The 14,643-nt window shown below is 33.2% G+C and overlaps 1 long non-coding RNA gene across 1 annotated transcript in view; it reads left to right on the top strand.

Annotated features, from left to right (window-relative positions):
- Nucleotides 1-12,706, top strand: part of LOC133195550 (uncharacterized) — an 18,353-nt gene extending 5,647 nt beyond the window's left edge. Inside the window, exons 2-8 of the long non-coding RNA XR_009722218.1 lie at nucleotides 2,393-2,501; nucleotides 3,977-4,042; nucleotides 4,433-4,524; nucleotides 5,470-5,523; nucleotides 7,294-7,395; nucleotides 8,577-8,749; nucleotides 12,604-12,706. This is a non-coding gene — a long non-coding RNA (uncharacterized LOC133195550). The remainder of the gene's footprint in view (nucleotides 1-2,392; nucleotides 2,502-3,976; nucleotides 4,043-4,432; nucleotides 4,525-5,469; nucleotides 5,524-7,293; nucleotides 7,396-8,576; nucleotides 8,750-12,603) is intronic.
- Nucleotides 12,707-14,643: the final 1,937 nt, after the last annotated feature.

The raw sequence follows: 14,643 nt of genomic DNA, 5'->3' as shown, positions 1-14,643 counted from the left end.
CAGTCTATAGATTCTGGTTTGAAGTTATGGTGACCTGGTTCCAGTCACATTATCGTTAAAAAACAAATTTATAAAAGACAATTTTTTTCTCGGGCAAGTAGATCTTTGGCAGAGCTGACAACTTTTACTAGCAGTCAGTCCTGCATGTCTGTCTAATTTTACAGTGAGTTTCAAACACTGGTTTTCAAGTTGACAGTATTAGATCTTTATTGAAAAATTTTCGGACAATTAAAGCTGAAGTTCGGACAAGTAAATGTCTTGGTCACTTGTCCGAATAAACAAGTAGGGAAAAAAGTTAATGTCGAGCCCTGGGTAAGTTGGGGCCACAATGGGCGATCAAAGTTTAACATAGGAATACATAGGGAAAATCTTTAAAAATCAACTTCTCAAGAATAGCAAAGCCATGATTGGTCATATTTATGTGGAAGCATCCTCAGGTAGTGAAGATTTAAGTTTGTTCAAATCATGAACCCTGGGGGTAGGGTGGGGCCATAATGGGTGATCAAAGTCTTGTATAGGAAAGCATAGGAAATATCTTTAGAAATCTTACTCTCAAGAACAGCATCCTCAGGTAATCAGTGATTCATTTTGAAAATGGTTAGGCCTAATAAAAAAATATGTGTGGTTCCGGTTACCCGACCGTCCCTATTTTATACCCCCGACCCTAAACTTTTTTCTGGACAATTTTCAAATTTCCGGAATTTTCCCCGATTTCCCTCAGTGGCTCCAGTATTAGTTTTAGTTTCAGCAATGGTGGCCTTCTTTGACAACATCGTTTCAACACGTAGTACAAGTGTTTTGTCAGTTACAAATGTCACCACTTGAAAGGAAGCAATAGCATTATCTCACCAATATCACCAATAGTTAATTCAAGAACATTCAATGATATTTTTGATGTTTATTATATCAAAAAAAAAACAAAAAAAAAAACAAAAAAACCAAAAAAAAACAAAAAAAAACCTACCTACCTACCCTAATTTGTTTGGAGGTGTAACCGGAACCACACATATTTTTTTATTTAGCCTTATCATGGGTCCAAATGACCCCACTTAATGACAAAGTGAGTCCCATGCCAAAACCAATGCCTCCAAATCCAAGGGTACTCAATAGTACAGTATATTAGATATTACAGTGGAAATTCTGCTGAAATAGAAAAGGGTTTTGTCTGAAAGTGCAGTTGTTTTATTGAAGCTGTGAGTGGATTATTACATTTTCAACAGTGAAATACTGTGATTTATTTACTGAATAAAAGTTATATTCTCTCACACTGTGAATGGATACCAAAGTGATATTCTGTCACAGTGTGAAAGGATATCAAAGTAAGTAAAAAATAATTTCTGGCCTGTCATAAGATAGAGATATCAACTAAACCGTCTTGACTACAACTGCCAATTTCTCCCCAAATATATTGCTAATATCCGTTGTACAATGTTTTCAATCTCACTAAGCTATGACGTCTCAACCGCTCAACTATGATGTCAAAGCCTATGACACTGTGACACTGTGTTAACAAAAGACAGAGGAACAGGGAAAATCATAGAAAATCTAATAAACAGAAAATTCAATGTTGCGTAGTTGGATATGTAATTTATTTCACTCATGAGACAGGATTTTTTATATTTTCACTAGTGCTTCGCACTCGTGAAAATATCAAGAAATCCTGTCCCACTCGTGAAATAGATTACATATCCAACTACAAAACATTAAATATTCTTTATGTATACTATAATTACTAACAATTGGAAGTAAGAATAAATGATTTTGTGGCATGTAAATCATATATATTGTCAACTTTGCACTTTGGTTCTATTTTTAGATCGTACATTCGATTTCACACATAATTTGTATCTGTCATAAAATGCACAGAAGCATATGATGCAATCGACCAAGTTTTGAAGCAGATTATACTGAAATAATATAAAATAATAACTTTCATTTTATAAATTAAATGCGTCCATTGGGATGCACATTTATTGAAATAATGCGTCCTGAGGAAAATTCATGCGTAATTTATGCAGGACGCACACCAAAATTAGACACTGGGTAATGTAGAATCAAATTTGTTCAAATCATGACCCCTCCCCCCCCCCCAGGAGTACAGAGGGGCCATAAAAGGGGATGATAGTTATATAAAGGAATGGATATAAAGGATATGTGAATAAAAATTTCTTCTTAAGAACAGCAGAGCCAATGTAAGTCATATTAATTCAAAAGCATCCTTAGGTGGTGTAGATTCAAGTTCGTTCAAATTAACCCCCCCCCCCCCCCCCAGCCATAGTGCTCAGGTGAGCGATATGGCCCATGGGCCTCTTGTTTAAGAACTGTCAAAAATAATATATTCCCCAGTGATCTAGAAGATTCTCCACTAATTTTTTTCTCTCATTCATTTCAGGATTCTCCTTCATTTCCCTCTGCAATTTGCCGATGGCAATCTGAACCCGAGCTAGTGAAGTTTCATAGCTTCCTCTAAAGTCTTTATCATGGGGATTGCCTTTATGCAGGTTTCTATATTTTTGATATTCTGTGACTAGTTCACTATTACCAAGCAGGGCTCTCAAAATGTCTGTGGTTGATCTCTTTTGATCTAAATTTAAAAAGAATAAATTGTTGCATGAAAATCATTTTTTTAAATCTTTCATTTAGTGACAAAACTTGTGCTGTATGCATATTAAAAAGTTATACATACTGTTTTAATTATATATAAAAATCATATTTTAAAAAAATCTATTTTTTAGAGAGAAAATTTTTGTGATGCATGTGTATTGTAACTGACTTGATAAATTTTCACTTTTGATTTCAGCAAACAATCTTTTTTTGCAGCCTTTAGGATACACTTCTGAAAAAAGGAAAGTTACACAATTGATTCTAATTTTGTAACTTGTTTATTGTTGCCCTTTTTTACTCCGCAAAGTTATATTGATTATTGTATGCAGGGATATTTTTGCCCCCATTTTATTTTTGCCCCTTTTGCCCTAGTCATAAGTAGGTAAATTTAAGATTGGATGAATTCCAAGAAAAAAAACATAATTTCTTAAACAAAACTGTGACTGCCTTGGCAAAATTAAAATGGGACAAAATTGTTTGCAAGTGTGAAAGGGCAAAAATAACACGGGGTGAAAATAACATTGTATACAGTATTTATATTACCTGGGTTATTTATTTGTAATCTTTTCCTTTGAAAACTTCCCACCTCTGATGTAAATTTGGGTACATTCTGTAATGGTAAAGGTTAAAGGTCTGTACAAGTTTAGCTTTTTTCAAAAGCTTGCCTTCTTGAGCAACAACCTTAAACAGTAAACTGACATTCTTCTATCAGGCCATATTATTTTTGAGTAGTAAATCATGAAAAAACACTTAACACTTTTTAATACTTGCTATAAAGAATTAAAGTGTTTCATTTATTGCAATTTTCTTTTGTTTGTTTTGTCCATTTTTTAAGATTGAAAATCTAAAAAAAATGTTGATTCATATGCAAATTCAATCACCAGAAAATTATCTCCATTGCCTTGACGGGTTTTCTTACCATTTGTAAACTGGGTCCGGGTCCGTAGAATTGGGAAAATTGACACAAAATAAGTTCAAATTAGGAAAATTTTAAAAAGGATCAATTTCGTTTTTTCCCGAATAAATAAAAATGAAAGGGGCAAAAAGTGTCTGTATTACAATAGAGCGAACAACTATAAACAGATTATAAAGACACTAAAAAATTATTGGATGATAAGAAATTGCACAAAAAATTTTTAAAGTTTATTCCTATAATTTCATGACTGATGTTAAAAAAAAAATGAGTGGACATAATATTTTTAATTGGATAATGAAATATTTAGGATTTATATAATACTTCCGGTTAGCATAATTGTCAATACCAGTATTGAAAAAAAATATTGCAATATATTATCGTAGGGATTAATTTTGCAATATACTGATATATTGTTGATATCGCTCACCCCTAATTTTTAAACCTTGGCTTTTTCAGAGAGAAACTTTAAACTTCATGCAGTCATACTCAAGATTCAATAATGGGATGATTTAGTAACTGTAGGTAAGCATATAAGATTAGGACCTGCTAACGCAGGGTCTGATTCTGGTTGGTCGCTGAAACTCTGCAGAATTGTATTCTTGGGCAAGTTATTTGGTTCATCCTCCATCCAAGGGGTTAAATGGGTACATGACACATAAGACAAGCTGGCTATATGTGGTTAAATGGGTACATGACACATAAGACAAGCTGGCTATATGTGGATGTAAAAGCATTAGTGCCATATATGTAGGCAGCTCTGATTGTAAACCCCAGATGTGAGAATAAACCCTACCTTTACCTTTTGTACACTCAATTATATATTGAAAATTGTAACCAATATGGCTATATTTTTTTTTTTTAGAAATATATGGCTCAAAGCAGCAGTACATAATTTTACCATTGATTTTGCAGGTGACAGATTTGGTATTGCAAGATTTGGATTGTTGGCAACATCCATGTTCTCCTCATCTTGTCTGACTTCAGCTGATTCACTTCTTGTGCAGGTTTCCTGATTCTTTGAAAGTTGAAGCTTTAATTTTGAGAGAAAGCATATTTGAAAACAAAGTTTTATTATCATTGTTTTTATTATTATCATGATAATTGTTAAATCCTTGATTTCAAGATTTCAACAATATTCTGAAATGTTATGTTTGAAATTTAGTTGTATTTTCTAGAGCATACCTATTATTACTCCAGTTTTCTAAGTATCCCTATGTCTGTCTGTCTGTTATGGGATTTTTACCCGATTCATAATGTGACAGTGAGCAGCAGATGCAAATAAACTTTGCAAATGACACATATTTTATGTCATTTGTTTTATGGCCTTAAACTTATATCAAAATTTGGTTTTAGTCCAATCATGAAAAAGGCAAATTCATTTTTTTTTAGAATAAATAAATAAATGCCCAGGGGTATAGGGTGGGGGCAACAATAGGACATAACATTTTATGTTGGAAAATAAAGAGGGGAAAATAATTTTTAAAAATCCAATGAACTACCAAAAATCAATATTTTACAAGTATTTGCAAGTTTTGTACTTTCATTTTTTTAATTATGGGCCCTGGGTAAGGATTGGGCTGAAATCATTGATCAAATTTCAATTGCATGCATACAGGAAATAATACAGCAACATCATGTTGGTCATATTTATATTGTAGCACTCAATGTTTTGTGGATTCGGATTTGGTAAATTCATGAACCCCTTAAAGTATAGGACTCAAAATTATAAAATCAAAACTTTTTATGGAAATAGGGAGAAAGGGGGTAGGGGAATTGAAAAATTCTGCACAGCCAAGGTTTTTCAGGAGAGCATTGTGACCCATGGGTCTCTTGTCTGTATATATGTATATATTTAGTAGATACTTTATATTTATAAAGCTGTATAAATCTATGTTGTAATCCATGTAATTAATGTTACTGTGTTATTGAGGATATTTTTGTTTTGACAGCTTCTGCGTGCTGATATGTTCCTTCCTAGTTTCCAACTTCATCAAGGACCAATGGTACTAGTACATTGCAATTAAATCGGCATTCTTTTCTTGATAATTTTTAGCTCAACTTATTAGAGAACAGAATTGTGCATTGGTTAGGTGTCTGTATCCTGTCTTCTCACCTGTTATCTGTCTGTCTAGCGTAAACAATTTTCCTAGATGCTACACTTTCTACAGTTTTTGCCTGATATTAATTAAACTTGCTCCACATATACACTTTACTAAGATAATTAAATGGCATTATAGCAGATTTGATCTTATACCAACTGCATGTCATATCCAAATGAAACTTTAAAAATGATACCTTATTTCTTTATTTCGTTTTAGATTTGTGTTCATATATAATTAAAGTTTATCTTTAATTGACTTTAATACTGTAAATCACTTTTTATTCACAAGAACTTTATTTTCGTGTAATTACGTGAGATAATTTGATTCTCATGTATATTAGTATTCCTATTATTTTATAGGGCAAAAACCACAATTCGTGAAAATTTTGTATCACTAATAAAGAGTTAACTACTATCTCGGAAAAATAAGATGTCACGAAAATTAAGTTATCTCAGTAACAATCAGACAGAAATATAGATATATATGCAATTTGTTAGAATTTTAAATTGTTATCAGGTTGATAATTGAAAACAACATCTAAAACAATATGAGTTAAAATAAATCAATTTAGAAGGAATAAAAAAATAAAATGCTGAAAAAAACCTCTTTATTAATACACTGCTATGGAAATGCACCTAATATACAATGTCACAGTCTATAACTTCCATATTTTAGTCCCATGTTGTGCTTTGACAAATTTATTATAAAAATTTCTGTGTAGTTTTCAAATGCTGCCTAACCTAGTTCAATATGCCTATATCAAGGATGATTCACTACTAGGTATATGATAGAATCTGATCACATGACCTTCATGTCATCAAATATTGAATATCAATCTCCTTAGTATAGTCATATAAGGATACACATTGGCTTGCATAAATATCAAATCTTCCCATAAACTCTTTTATGTAAGTGTTACTTTTCCCTTTCTTTCAAGAACAAACCAGTAGAGTTGCTGTCACATCAAAGGATTTTGATAAAATAATAAAAAATTATGTGTGTCTCACTTTTAGACTTGTGATAATGAAATATGGAAAAGTGAGATGCATCTCTTAAATGAAATAATTATTTAAAATGAAAAAAATAAGGCGAAATAAAAAAATATGTTTGTTTACGGTTACCCAACTGACCCAATATTTAATCGCCGACCCAAATTTTTTTTTGTCGTAAAAATCCAGAAATCACTCGCCGGCCAGTTTAACTTTTACATGCATCTTAATCGGTCAAGCATTTGAAATCAAAATCCAAAGTAATAGAAACAAATTGGTGTGTTTATATTAACATGTCCGTGTCTATCGCCCATATGACAAGCCCAAACAAAAGTAAAGCACCAAGCAATGGTAAAACTCATGTGAATTCGTGTATAAAAAAAAATTCAATAAAATAAAAAAAGAAATCCTACCTACTGACCCAATTTTATTTCAGCATGTAGCCGTAAACAAACATTCATTTATTACTTCTAATATTGAGCATGAAGAATTGAAAGTCCAACATGTATGAGGCACTTTTGTATAATTATTTGGGCCGAGGATAGCAGCCTGGATAGCTCAGTTGGCAGAGCACCTGACAAGTGATGCAGGGGTCCCAGGTTTGATTCCCGGTCCAGCAGTATATTTTCCTCTGTCTATTACAAATGTTTATCTTTTCTTAGCAAGTAGAATTTTATTGTAGATATACCTGACTTCCATTGTCAAAAGCCATTGTACCAGGAGATGAATTGTGTCCTCTGCTACTCTTGTTCTGAACTACAAGAACCTGCTGTCATCAAAAATAGTAAACATTTATATATTTATACATGTATATTTTTGATAATGTAAATGGTGATGATGTTTTATCTCAACTGAGCTGAAAGCTCATAAGAGCTCAAGTGCCTTTTTATACCCCTGCTCCCAAGGAGAGGGGGGTAAACTATTTAACCTGTGTGTGTCTGTCTGTCCATAACAAATTTTTGGTTGCAGTTTTCTCAACAACTACTCATTGCAGATGCTTGAAATTTATAGCACACTCTTTATTGAAGCATGCCATATGGTGGGATTCATTTTTGTGTGAATCTGATGTCAACTTCCTATTTATCTGTGTGTGTGTCTGTAACTGAACTTGTGTATATTCACATAATAGTGTACATTCAAATCAGAGTGGGGGGTATTACTAGTGAGCATTGGCTCGCATACTTCTTGTTGGTCACATTTTGTCGGGCATCTGTCTGACTGTCAAACTTATTTTGACTTGTCCAGAACCACTGGGTCAGTTTCAAAAACATCCTTGGTTTAAGGGAAAATGAGGAGGAGATAATTAAGAGTTAGCGAAAACTTGGGGGGGGGGGGGGGTATTGCTACAATAGTTGATCAGAATGCTAACAAAGGAATAAGTCAGAATTTTCTTTAGAATAGCAGGGCCTAGTCATATTGATATTGAAGCACCTCAGTGTTGTGTGGATTCAGATATGATTGAATCATAACTCTTAAGGTTGGGGCTACAATATGGGATGAAAATTTTTGATGGGAATAATTTCAGAGGAAAAAATGTAAGTTGTCTAAAAAGCAACCATCTTAGGGTAATTATTCAAAAAAAGAATGCTTAAGTAAAGAGATACTTACTTCAATCTCATTTCAAGTTCATTGTATTAAAATTTAATCTTATGGTACCTGTTTGGCAGGCTGTGACTTGTTATTGATTTTTTGTTGACTCATATCGTCAGTGGCTGATTTGTTGGGGTCTGCAATTATTAAAATAATTAAAAATGAAGATTGTTCATTTTTAAAAAATGAATTAATATTAACAAAAAAAAAAATTATGTGCAGCATTGAATCCATACCCTTTGGTGGATAGATGAACTTTGACATTTCCTTGTTGTATAATTTGATTCTGCTGATTGGAAGTTTAAGACAACCTGCTGCAAAGCTACTTGTACATGTTTTCCATGCAGATATGATGTATGCTCTCTCTTTTTTCAGGTCAGAAGACCGAAAGTGGTGAATTTCCGGACCTTCCTGTCTTGTTTGGGGTTCATCAAGGCCATCAAAGAATTCAACGCCTTCATCTGTTCTTGTCCACCAAACATCTTCTCCAACCAGCATAAAGTCTGCTATCCTTTCCAAGTGGGCCTGAAATAGCAGTGGATTCTTCTGTATGAATTTGTCTGTAAATGAGGAGTTACTTTGTTTGTCCAAAAGTTTCGCTTGTTTACTGATTATAGAGTCTTGTTTCTTGATGGTGTCTGGCTTTGAGTTAAGTTTCTGTTGAACTGTGAATCGAAGTACTCCATTATCCACTACGTATTTAGCTTGCCTGTTTGTTGTCTGTAAAGAGATGCGCCGTAGATCACCAAAGCTTCTCTCTTCTTGTTCTGGGATGATTGACTTCAAACAAAATAGTCTGTACGTCTCTGGAAGATGAACAGATAAACTATGGAAGTGACTCCCAAAAAATTTCCTTGATGTAACTTTTGATGGTTTTGCAAAGATGTCTCGAGATAGAATGGCAAATGTAAAGCACTGGTTATATAGCCTTAGGATCTGTCTTGGGTTTCTGGTGTTGAAGTTTGAATAGCATATTTGAATTATTTCTACAAGGCTGTTGACAAGGGACAAAAACTTTTCCTCTATTTTGTTATCTTCATATTTTGTACTTATGAACTTTGCCAGCTTCACTGCGTATAACCTTGCATCAGATCCTTTGATCTGATTCTTATCTCCAATTGTCGTATTTGAAAATAATTCAAATTCTTTTTGCATGTCCTTGGGGACCTGAAAGGGCAGTTCTGTTATGATGTTTTGCACCACATTTGTAATATCATGCAATGGTTCACAGTGTAGTACCTCGTATGTTCCTATGTTGTGTTCTTCAGCACTTTTTAAAGGATCTCTACACATAAGTGCTGCTGGACGACAGATACCATGTAATTTTGTTGTTAATAGGTCAGACAGTACTGATTTATTTTCTGTGTCTGTCCAAATGTTATGATGCTCAAGCTCTAAGGCAAGCTCCTCTTTTCTTAATTTCTGGAATGGATTAGTTTCTCCTTGTTCTATTTTTTTCCAGAGCTCCCCCCTGGTGATTAACTCCCTTCTTTCTTCAAGCGACAGAGACTCATTTCTGTAACAGTGAACCAGGTTTTGATGTTCTTCCACTTTAACTCCACATATGCAGCTATAATGTCCACCCCTTTGCTGCCCTGCCTCAAACTGTCTTGCTGGATTGTCTCCTGTAAAAACTCTTAAATGCACTCGGGGGGTGTTGGATATTTGAATAGACTGCAAGTCTTGGAGTCTTGTATCTGTGTATACAAGTTGTTCCTTGTCTGAACTTCCTGAAGAATGAAGATAATGACTTGATAAATGATGAGTTGTTTGTACATCTTTTATAGTGTCTTTTCGACAGATTATCAAAAATAGTTCTTGATATATTCCTTTGCATTTGAAATTGATTTGCTTAAAGCAATATGAGCTGCATTTTTGAGAATTTTATTTTCCTGTTAAAATGTGCTGTTATGATAAATCTGTGTGCAATTTAAACCATTATTATCAATTAGACTAAAATAAAGTATTACATTTCCTCAGAAGAAAGGTTTTTGATCAATGTAATGTATTTTGTTAATTAAGAAATCAATATTGTACAGGATGACAATAATGTAATTTTGCTTTGATCAAAGCTACTAAATACATGTAGTTCATCCATCGCAAATATGAACAACAGAAGTTTATAAATGTTCTTTTTTTCTGTCATTGAAATTGTTAATTACAATTTTGCCATAAATATTCCAGTCATCAAAGTTGCAGCTCATATTGCTTTAAACATCTTTGAAATTAAGTTTGAAAAGTTTTCCTCAAAGTAAGGCAAAACAAATTTATTTTCAGTTTCTCACGACAGGTCAAAAAATTAAGAATAAGTCCAGAAGGATTTTCTCAGATCATATCCATTAATGTGTAAGTCACGCTTCTTTATATTGAAATGAATTTTGTATTGTTTGCTTTTAATTTATTTCACAAACTTTTTCTCCAAGATTTAGTAAAAAAAGATTTTAATTTATCAAAATTACCATTGTTCCTTGTAAATTTAAGCAAACATTGAAGGGAAAGTGAGTTTTCTCCCTTTGAAATGTTACCAAAATTTTAAATATGGTATATTATAGCAATATTTAGAAATGAGATTTTTTTTCCCACATGTGAGTTTAATTTCCTCATACCTGATTTTCCAAATATATACAGTTTTGGTTTCTCCACAAAACTTTGAACATCCAGGGGAGTTTTTTCTGGAAACTTTATCTTGTATTCTTCGTCTGAGAGGAAATTTGCTGTGTCGTACAGGAACGACATCATAAAGTTTACGTACGATGAGTTTAAAATGTCAGAATGGTCATGCCATAATTTCATGTTGTAAGTGTTTTGAATTTTTTTCAGTTGTTCTAGAGGCTCAGGGTTATAACAATCCTCCTGGATTTTAGTTAATGTAATTCTGGCTTCTTCCTCACTAGTAGGATTATCCCTTAAAACACCAGCATTACTGAACCGTTCCATTTCTTCATTGATGATCATTTTCATGGGAATCTTTCTTCCATAAATTAGGCATTTAGATGTAGTGAGTTTGCCATCTTTATCAATTTTGTTTGTAGTGTGTAGCTTGGGAGCAATGCTTTCTCCAAGATACAACTGCTTTTGTTGAAGCTTGCTTTTAACTATGTTTTTAATTTTCTTAGCAGATCTTATTGATGGAACAGATATTCGACTCTTTCCTAATTTCATTTTGGATCTTCTGACTCTTCTGGTGTAATCTCGTTCGCTGACTCTAAGGGATAGATTGAACTTGTTGGTATTAATACCATGAAGTTTGGCAAAGCTTATTAATATTTGACCCGAATTTTGGGGCTCTGTGCCATGATATGTCACGTTGTACTTACGAGCCAGTCTGGTCCAATTGATGGGCTTTCCTGCAGGGTATTGCTTAATTTCTGATAAAAAAGCATCCCTGTCAAATTCATAACTATCAAATTTCCCATGGTGGTCTTTAGGTTTTATTGTCTTGGATTTCTCTTTTTCAAGTTTAGTACTCAAACTTTTCTCTGCAGCTTCTTTTGTGATGTGTGTCTTATTCATTCTTTCTCTATCATACATGCTGTATGATAGCCCAGAAGCGAGGAAATTCATGACATCACTGTCATTATCTATCATGAGGTTCTCAATTGTTTTGTTAGATTTCTTCACTGTTTTTTCTGTTGATTTTCTGATTTGAGTAGGGGAGACAATTCCTTTGGATAGGTTGTCACTTAAGTTGGAATTGAATGTAATACCCATTTTGTTTTCAATGATGGGCTGTACAAAATCAACCACATTTTTAATGACTTTGATGCCTTTGCTTTGTGAATTTGGACTTTTTGATTTTTGAAATTGTGCAGATATAATTGTTGTAGCTAAATTTTCACATGCCTCAGTTATCTCTCTCTGCTGTTTAGTTGCCGAGGAATGGAGGGCAGAAAAGCCTGAATGAACAGTAGCACAGGGGTGACAGTTATTCAGCTCATGAGACTTCTTCTCATTTTCAGAAAGATTTTGCCATGTTGCAAAAGAAAAGTGCTTGTTGAAGGTTTCACGTTCTTTGTTTTTATTTTGATTTCTGAAGAATTTCTTGTTAGTTACCAAGTCCTGTACTCTGCGTAAATTCAATCTAAAAGTGCTGTATGGCATATGGAGCTTTGGAAATTTTGAAATTAATGATATATAATTATCAAATCTCTGCTGGTCAGACAAGTTGGTTACATATTTTGGGGTTGTAGGGCAATCTGTTTTACCATCATTTTTAAACCAGTCTAAAACATTTTTGTCCTTGGATGTTCTGGCTTGGAAAACTTTTGCGAAATTGCAGTAATTCATTCTCAATTTTATGGAATCCTCATTACTTTTTTGGCTTTGATTTCTATTTATGACAGGAGAGACTTAAAAATGTCTATTTTGGAATGTTTGTGAATGTTTCATAATTTCTTTGCAGCTCACCTTGAAATTGCCCCACAGGATGTTTTCCCTGCCTATGATAGTGCAGCAGCAAATATATCTACATTGTACACGTATGAAAATTTAACTTAAAATTAAAAAAAAAAAATCCACATTTTTTTTTTCAATTTTTTAATGTTTTTTTTTTTTTTTTTTTTTTTATACATTTTCCCACAATTTTTTTAAATAACATTCTGTTACCAATAACGAAGTGTATATAGATCTATCCTCTTGTATATGTACATGCAAACACATGCATTAATTGAAAATTTAAAGTGTAGAAAATTGGATTTAAATAAATATTGTTCTATCAGTGCTGTTTGTGCTTATTTCACTATTTGTTTTATCAACACAGACATACCCCCCCCCCCCCCCCTTGGACAAGGTGAAGTTATTTCAAAGAAGCAGCAATGATATGTAAAAAAAGTGTAGATTCTTCAATGATGATGATCATTGTTTAAGAGCACAGGATACAAAAATCTCAGACTAAAATAGTTTTTTAAAGAAATTTATTCAGTGTAATGGAGATGTCGCGGTGTACAGAGGAAACGCGGTAGACTTCTTTGCAAATTCTTGAATCTGGAATAGAAAAAAAGTAATCAACATTAAAACAGGTTCAGAATTTAATAATCATGTATTCTATATAAAAAACGCTGTATTTCCGTTAAAGGTTTAAAAAAAATGAAAAAAGGTTATATTTTCATCGGTATATACAAGTATCAAGAGTTGTCTTCCCGCAAATTGTGCCCCTTATGTGACTGCAGAGTTATTTCCCTTGTAAGAGTCCTCTGAGCGTTTGAAATTAGAGTTGTCCTTTGAGGAGAGAGTGGGGAGCGCAAAAAACTGAAAAGTGCAAGGGCAAAACGATGGTGAATTGAGTTAAACTTAACAGGTATTGCTTTATTTTCAAACAGTTTCTCGGAAAAGTGATGCTCATTTGTTGAGAATTTCGTATTTAATTTATAATCAAAAGGTAAAGGTGGAAATTATTGAATTTTGGGGGGCACTGCTCGTCTTTTCACTTGATTTATAAAAATATGCAGCATTTACACTGTATGAGCATTGATTTTCTTTAATTTCGAGACATTTCGTAAAAGATAATAAAAAAATCGGTAACTAGAATACTGGGCTTGCCCTTGCACTTTTCATTTGAAATTGAACCTATGTTTTTCAGGTAAGAATTGGTCACCTTGACCAGTGGAAGTCAGGTGTTTGACCTAGTTATATGCATGAGTAAGATGAATCCTTGTAGAATGTGTATGTAATAAAATATGTCAAATGGCATCAAAGTATGGGGTCAAAAATTCTTCTGTGCGTGCCCCCCTGTTTCTCGCTGTGTTAACAAGCCTTATGTTGCCTTAACTATACTGCGTAGTATTGTATTATAGTTATTCTCAAAGCTATAGAATTACATGTATATCTCTATGTAACTCACAAACATGAAAAAAATAAATTATGTCGTCAAGATATTCCATACAAAATTAATTTTATTCCAATACATGATACACAATACATAGAAAACCTGTATGAAGAATCATGTATTATCATGTATTGGGATAAAAATAGAATGTTGTATGGTATTGTGTATCATGTATTGGGATAAAAATAGAATTGTGTTTGGTATACCTTGACGACATAATTGTGTTAGCCCCCGACTTTTTTTTATTTTCTCATCATCATTAAATTCAATATTTGGCTCTACCAATGCCTCAACCCATTTAAGAATGGAATTTAATATTCTACCTTGAGCAATAAATTTTGAGTTGGGAGGCACTTTCAAGTTAATCTACATGTGCAATCTACCTCATCACTACTAGATCTAAAACAAGGGATTTCCTGACCCTTAACACGTAAGTACATATTCTGGACTTACATATCGCATGAATGTTCAGTCATGAAGTCTTAACCTAAGATACCATTGTACCTAATATCAGCTACTATCACTTTGTTGGTTATTGTATTTTTCCCCAATTTAAAATGAACCTTCACATTTCAAACTATTTAGTATTGGTCCCCTGTAGCAGAGACTAGTTTCACA

The sequence above is a fragment of the Saccostrea echinata genome, unplaced genomic scaffold (assembly GCF_033153115.1).
Source record: "Saccostrea echinata isolate AGI-Se365-2 ecotype Australia unplaced genomic scaffold, CSIRO_AGI_Sech_v1 ptg000029l, whole genome shotgun sequence".
NCBI classification, from domain to species: domain Eukaryota; kingdom Metazoa; phylum Mollusca; class Bivalvia; order Ostreida; family Ostreidae; genus Saccostrea; species Saccostrea echinata.
The sequence above is the reverse complement of the archived record's forward strand: the minus strand, read 5'-3'. Positions and strand labels throughout refer to the sequence as shown.